General features: G+C 47.6%; 1 long non-coding RNA gene across 2 annotated transcripts; it reads left to right on the forward strand.

Moving 5' to 3' along the window:
- Positions 1-347: 347 nt before the first annotated feature.
- LOC109614894 lies at positions 348-3,981 on the forward strand. 2 transcript variants are annotated; one of them, XR_002195881.3, is made up of 4 exons: positions 348-929; positions 2,155-2,243; positions 3,156-3,311; positions 3,654-3,981. It is a non-coding gene; the product is annotated as an uncharacterized LOC109614894 (long non-coding RNA). The 2 variants fall into 2 exon arrangements; XR_002195882.3 differs by having other exon boundaries at positions 3,833-3,981.
- The last annotated feature ends 3,591 nt before the right edge of the window (positions 3,982-7,572 follow it).

Consider the following 7,572-nt stretch of genomic DNA (forward strand, 5'->3'; position numbering starts at 1 on the left):
CACCGCCATCTATTTCAACGCCGGGGGGGGGGGGGGGCAGTCGAGAGGAGAGGCTGAGAAGCTGACGAGCGTCAACGGACCAAGGTCATTTCAGATTGAAGAAGTTTGTCAAAATGCGATGACATCAGCAGCCCGCCAAGTATTATTGCACCTTGCCTACCGTCGGAAAACAGTCTGAAATTACAAAAACGCACAAGCTGCCACAGCTTTGCCAAGAATGATTACCCTTGGAACCCCCCCCCCCCCCCCCCCCCCCCACACACACACACACTCCTTTCTCTCCGTCTCTTTCTTTCCAATACCTTCTCCCCGGCTCCCCACACCGGTACTCCCTCTCCCCCCTCCTTACACGTGGATGACTGCCAGATGTGCGAGGGACGTAGGGGGGCGGGAGAAGATGAGACGGTGCAGATCTAGATTTAATGACGTTAAACATGTTTCCTGATGCCCAATGAGAAGCCTATTATGATTGATACAAGGCCGCCGACACTTTATCTACACGCACAAGCGGAATCGTCTGTCACCCGACCGTATTGAATCATCAATATCCGCCCGCTGGCTTCCATTCCCCCCGACCGTTTACAGTGACTTATCATCTGTCTAGTTGCCGATGTCTCTGGGTGCTTGATCGGATAGTGCTTGTGAACAGCCACGTAGACGCCACGGAACAAGCACTAGCATGACAATCCAACACCACCCCCGAAAGATTGAGAGGGGCCTTATTATGCTCGCTAGCTGCCCGCAGTGATATGGCTAGCTCTTTTTACTACGTTGTACCGCCGCGGTGAATAAATCACGTTGCGTCAAGCTCCGTAAATCGATCCACTCTGCGCTTCCACGCATTCTTTGTTGGAGTGCACCCGTGGAGTTTTTCCCCACAGGATGAAATACTGCTTTTTATTTTTCGGGCCTGTCAAGAAACTTGAGCAGTAAGTAAAATAATGCACCCTAAAAGCCTCATTCACATTAAACTGTGTCAATACAACATACGTCCTACTCTCACAACCTCGTTTGCCAAGTGGTTGGACAAGTGTACTGTCTGTAGCCCATGGAGGAGAGAACACGGCATATATTTATGGAGATTGCAAGACGTGGCATTCAACGGAGAATATATCATTTTTTTACAGAACCAAATAAAACATGTTTTGTTAGGTTGTTTATTCTCAAATTTCTTTAACTTTGTAGCGAGGCAAGCAAGCCTAGAAAAAAGCTAGGCGGCTAATTCCTCGTTCACAATGAATTTTCGCACTTGTTACATTATGCCATTTGTCAGGCATTTCAAAGGAGGCCGTCCAGATTAGCAGTCTGGCATCTCTAGCTCTGAAACATTTGTTTGAAACATTTATAGCGTTCGTTTTGCCACGGAGACCTTTCGCTTCCAGCCTGGTCCATTGAAATGGATATGCAGAAATGCAGAAATTATCCCTCGCCCACATTTTATGTTCGCCCTCCAGTACGTTGAGCTGGTTATAATTCAAGCTTTAAAGGCTGGAGCGCAGGTTGCTCCTTCAGGGTCTTTTGTTACCCCTTCAGCGTTTTTTGTTCCAGTACAGGTGAGCTGATTGCTCTGTTAGGACGGAGTGTATGCTACAGTGCTTTTTTACTGGACACGGTGTGTTTGAACACTAAATACTTTATAGGAAGTAACCTTTACATTACTTTGTATGGTGTAAATTACATGTACGTTATCCACGGAATACGCTGGTCACTTTTTTCAAACCCCTACAATGCTCAATGGGGGATTGATTCACAACAAAATTCAGTGGGGGAAACAACATTCCAGCCTACTTTCTGGATTCCAACGCTTACACAGGCATACAGCGCATATCAAGGTAGACACATTATCACTGAGTAAGCATTATATCGGCTGATCAAACCGTGACTGAACCGTTTAGTGTGGACGTGCCAGTGAAAGGGTTAACCCAGGTGAACTCTCAGTGGAGGATACGGTATGACTAGCAATCAGCGCTAATAAGATATATCTTCCCTTGAAAGACTTCCCGAAAAGCCCTCAATCCATCCTGAGCAAATTCAAAGGCATGGGGACCCTGTGCCCCTCTCCCCTCTCTCTCCCCTCAGCCTCTCTTTCCCTCCCCTCTGTATTTTTTTCTTCCCCTCGCTCTGTCTCTCAGCTCTCTTCATTATCATTCGCAGGTTATTCCCAGTCCGGCGCCGCTGAATTAATGGAGAATTAAAGAGCATCGGCTGAGTGAAGCCTCTCAGAATCCCAACCCAGATGAAAGGTGCACAGAGACATCAGTGTGTGTGTGTGTGTGTGTGTGTGTGTTACGTGTTTGGGTCTTTACATTCCTGTGCTCCTGTGTCCTCTCCGGCGCCCAGCCAAGCCGATGCCCTACGGGCCACGGAGGCGTAAACCGTGACAGCGTGCCCCGCCCAGTGCCACCCTTGCCACCTCCTGGCCACAGGTGCGGCCGCAAGAACAAAAAAACACTCCTCCCAAATTCCTCCCCCTCCTCTGGCCCTCGTCCCCCGTTCCCACACTGCAGATTAATTTTTGTTGCCGCGGTAACACCGAGCCGCCAGTGATCCCCGCCACACAACCCCCCCCCCCCCCAACCCCACTATGAAGAAATCAGAGAGGAAACGGAGGACCAGGGCCTCCACTGTGGCATTTAAGCTGTGGTATTTGATTCGGAATCGCATGTCTTCTCGCAGCCTCCCTCTCGCTCTCTTCACTGTCTTCACCCCTATTCGCCACAGGCTACAAGCTAGCTCGTCTGGACGAGCTGGATGACGGCGGTGAGACGCGGAGTCGAGCTTGAGACCGTGATCAGGCGCTGGCCCAGCTACTGTGGCCAGTTTCGATTTGCAGCATGTTGAAATCCTTTGGCAACTCACCGCTCCGTCAACCCCCCACCCAACCCCCACCCCACCTCAATTTTTCTGCACCTCATTGCCCAATGTCAACGTGGGTTGGGGGCTCGTCTCGGAGAAGTGGGGGACGCAGCAGGTTTAGAGCTTGATGTCCAGAGCTGTACCTGTCTGTCCCATGTGCTGGCTGTGTTGTCCCCCCCCCCCCCCCCCCAGCCTATCTTGGTTCTATTGTTTTCCACCCTCCCGTCCTGGTAACCCTTGTGATCTGTTTCCCATTCCTGCCATAATTATTATTTCGTTGTGTAATTATAAAATCGCAGCGGCAGGGGCGGACAAAGCTGTTCTATCGATTGACCTAACAGAGGGATTGATTGAGGCGCATTTGCATGGAGATCTGTTCCACGGCGGCTTAGAGATCCTGATCGATCGCCCGGGATTGAAGTGTAGTCGTCTCTGGATGCTTTTCAGAGGTTGAGGTGAAAATAAATTTGTTTGTTTGCCACACTTTATATAATAATTTACACGGTAAAATAATGAGATATGACTTGATTATTGGTTTTTATTTCATTATATGAGCAATAAATGTTTTTGTGGATCAATAAGGATATACAGTAGTACTTAGTATAGCACTGTTATGGAATAAAATATGCATTTTACTGCATGTGAAGAACTCCAAATGTGATCTGAATGTGATAATATGAAGGAACATGCGATAACATGAAACTACAGCACATGAGATTTACACAGTTCTACAAAATCACTTCTTTACATTTAAAGTAAATCGAATGTGATTTTTTCTTTCCTTTTTCCTTTTGTAGTGTTGTTAATAGAAGCAGACCTAGCATTCCTCAACATTTGTCCAAATACTTGTTCCCTCACTGACTTACAGTATCAGCAATGGAATTTCAGTAGCATGGAAGTGTCCACGCCGGAACACGATGTTTGTGTTGTCCAGTATTTACTAAGTACTTCTCACTTTCTCTTGGATTCCACCCAGAACCTTGCAGTCCATCTCTCATGGGGGCAAGCGATGAACATTTCCCCTTATTCGGTTAGTTTGTTTTTGTCTCTGAAACAATGTATATCCATATGCTAATGAAAGTTTACTACTACACAAATTCACTCATAAATCAATGCTGTTAAGAACCCAAGCTGTTTCTGTTCATCCAAAACACCCTTCACGCGCACCATTGTCACCATGTTGGCCCATACTGATAGATGTATAGAAGACCTTTTCTCTCCTACCAATGTGGCAAGTAAAACCTGAAGCGGAGCCTAGAGAATCCCAAGCTGCCCTTTATTTTCTGAAGTAAGGGCAAAAGACGGGGAGAAACGTGTTCACGTCGAGAGAGAGAGAGAGAGAGAGAGAGAGAGAGAGGCGGGGGCGAGGTTTTCGGGTTTACTCTGTTGTATCGACTGCTGGACTGCAGCCACACGTACACTCGCCCGGCGTCCAGATACGGAGGCATGGACACTGCCTCTGTCTCTGTGCCTTCTGGCCGGGGCCGGGGGTGAAGGAGATACCGACACTCTCTCCTTGTCAGTGACAAGGGTAATTACTGCTGGCTGGAATTACTCAACATTTGTTTAGAAGCTCCCCTGAGCACCCCGTAAATAGAACCCCCCCCCCCCCCCCTCCGTCTTTCACTCTCTCCATCTCCAGCCCCCACAACAGTTGCCAAACACACACAAACAAACACACCGAACACATGTGCACACACACACACACACACACACGCCAAACACAATGCACAGGTGTATGCAAACGACTCCGAGGACAGGGCCACATTAGGGGTTTTCCGTCAGCCTATCGGCTCATTTTGGGGGACAGGCTAATGGTTGGCGCTAACAATCGGTTTGTCTCTGAGCCTGTTCCCCAGTCTGGTGGACAGTGAACCCATGCAGGTATTCCATCCACTCTGTCCATCCGTCCTTCGACCCTCTCTGGCTTTTTCGTCCGTCTCCACGTGTAGCTTTGTGTGGATGTTTTAATTTGATATAGATTTTTCTTTCTCCCTCTCTCTGTCATTTTCCCACCTTATTTTCTCTCCTTTTTTTTCTGAAGGATTGTTGTATTCACACAATGGCAGTGGATCATCTTAGTATGCATATAACAGTGAAAAAGAAACACTTGAAGTCAAGGTCTGTCCATGTGTTTCTTGTATGCGATGGTTCCTGTCAAAAATGACATTCTGAAACACTTGACCCACAAAAACGAATTCTTGGCCTGGGCCTAGTGACAGAAGATAGTTATTCATTCTTTTGAAATGTGCTGAGAGAGAGGAAGTGTTTGTGTGTGTGTGTGTGTGTGTGTGTGAGAGAGTCGGGAAAGGGAGAGCGAGAGATGGAATGTAGAAAATACTCAAGTGACAAAATTCTATTCACATTCTAAATGTACAGACACGTTACAAGCATAACGGAAATGCCTCTATCCTAGAGTTGATATGTTTACCGACATACCACAGTACGTTGCTCAAAACATGACGTCACATTCAAGGCCAATTTGTCTTAGTCAGTGTATGCGAGTGTACTGATCCCGTCAAAACAGAGCGAGACAGAGCAGGCAGTGAGAGTACATCCTGTCTGTTAGAGAGTACACACACACACACACAGAAACACCATTCCCTCATGCACACGCACACATACACACACGCTGCGTTCAATCTGGCCAATAACTGGCATTCTCGGTGCTGATGTCCAGCTCGGCCGCTCCATCCCTAACCTCCTATGTCAGAGCCTAATGGCCGTCCACCACAGAGGTGACTGTGTGCGGATAAGGGCTGAGCGCCCGCGGACATCCATCACAGACCCCTGGAGCCACATTACGCCTCTCTAATGGCCACTCTCGCCTTCATTATGATATTAATCCGCCACGTTTCCAGGGTGATTTCATTTGTGAAGTTGCGGAGGCTGGCCGTTGGGGGAGACAAACTGTTTTTTTGGGGCACCCGACGCTAACCCTCCCGCCCCCCGCGTCTGGTGTGCTCCAGTTCTTGCCCATAGCACTGTCCACCGTCATTTCGGCCTTACTGTGTCGCCGATCTCAATTGGCCCAAATGCCGGTGGTTGTCCTGTTTTCTTTCCTTCGAATGAGCTCCATTTCAGAGTCATAAATCTGAATATAAACACAGACTATGCTAGTATTGCCACAGACTTTAGGGTTCACTTGGTCTGTGAGTAGGACCAGAGCCTGTGACCTGGGAACCAGATGGCTGTGACCCGGAGGACCAGAGCCTGTGACCTGGGAACCAGATGGCTGTGACCCGGAGGACCAGAGCCTGTGACCTGGGAACCAGATGGTTGTGACCCGGGGGACCAGAGCCTGTGACCCAGGGAACCAGATGGTTGTGACCCGGGGGACCAGAGCCTGTGACCCAGGGAACCAGATGGTTGTGACCCGGGGGACCAGAGCCTGTGACCCAGGGAACCAGATGGTTGTGACCCGGAGGACCTGAGCCTGTGACCCTGGAAACCAGATGGCTGTGACCCGAGGAACCAGATGGTTGTGACCCGGGGGACCAGAGCCCCAGGTGATATATACCTGTAGGAACCGAATAGCGGATATCGTAGAATGATTCTAATGCCGACTAAGATTTGGAATGGAGAAAAGCTGACCCAAGAGCCGCGCTGCGTTTCTTTCTTTTTTTCGCTTAGAGGCACAGTCTAACAACGCACTCTGCACACTTTCTGATACATGCTTTTCCCGCTAAATAACGTTGGACCTGTTGCGGCCATCACAGCGCTAAAGGTTGGAAAAGCAGCCGAGACCTAGGACTTTACTCGCACGGGCACGGATGTAATGGACACACAGACCGAGCAGTCCATCCGCTCTCACTGCAAATTGCAGAGATTCTAAACCTTAACAAGCACATCCGTGGAATACCAGCAAGTCCTTCCTAATGAACCCAAAATGCACATTTATAATGACATAAGGTGTCGCTGTTAACATAAACATGCTCCTGTTTTTTTCCCGAGGCCCCCAACCCCCTCCCAAGCCCACGTCCCTATCTGGAATAATAAAAGAAAATGTTGCACTATGCAGCATGTTTATTGCTGGCTACAAACACGGCGGACGGGGTGGAAATGAAGGGAAGGGAGCAGAGGAGAGAAGCACCGATGTCTGTTGTGAGACGTGATGGGCAGGAGGTCAGTCGGAGTCGGCGTCCACCGAGCAGACACAATAACTCAACTCGGTCAGCCTGGAAATCGTCCTCCCCTGAAAAATGAAAAAAAATAGTATCCTAACAAACCTGTCTGGCTGCGCTATGGAAAAACAAAATGAGAGAAAATGTTGGAAGAAAATGCGAACTCACCTGATTTTTTTGTTTGTTCAAGTCTTGGGGGAGTTACTGTAAAAAAAAAAACTTTGTTGTATTGTGAATGGACCACCCCTTTTAAACACCAGCGTTCCCTGATGCTACACGCGAAAACACAGGAACAGTCTTGACATGTTCTTAATGAAGTCCCTTGAAACTGCGTACATTTTATGGGTTGACTGTTCTGGGCATTGTGGAAATTAGTCTTAAAATGTTTTTTATTTATCTGTTTATCTCTCTCTCTCTCTCTCTCTCTCTCTCTCTCTCTCTCTCTCTCTCTCTATATATATATATATATATATATATATATATATATATATATATATATATATATATATATATATATATATATATATATATATATATATATATAAACATACCTAAAGGATTATTATGAACACCATACTAATACTGTGTTTGA

This window comes from Esox lucius, chromosome 22 (assembly GCF_011004845.1).
Source record: "Esox lucius isolate fEsoLuc1 chromosome 22, fEsoLuc1.pri, whole genome shotgun sequence".
Classification (NCBI taxonomy): domain Eukaryota; kingdom Metazoa; phylum Chordata; class Actinopteri; order Esociformes; family Esocidae; genus Esox; species Esox lucius.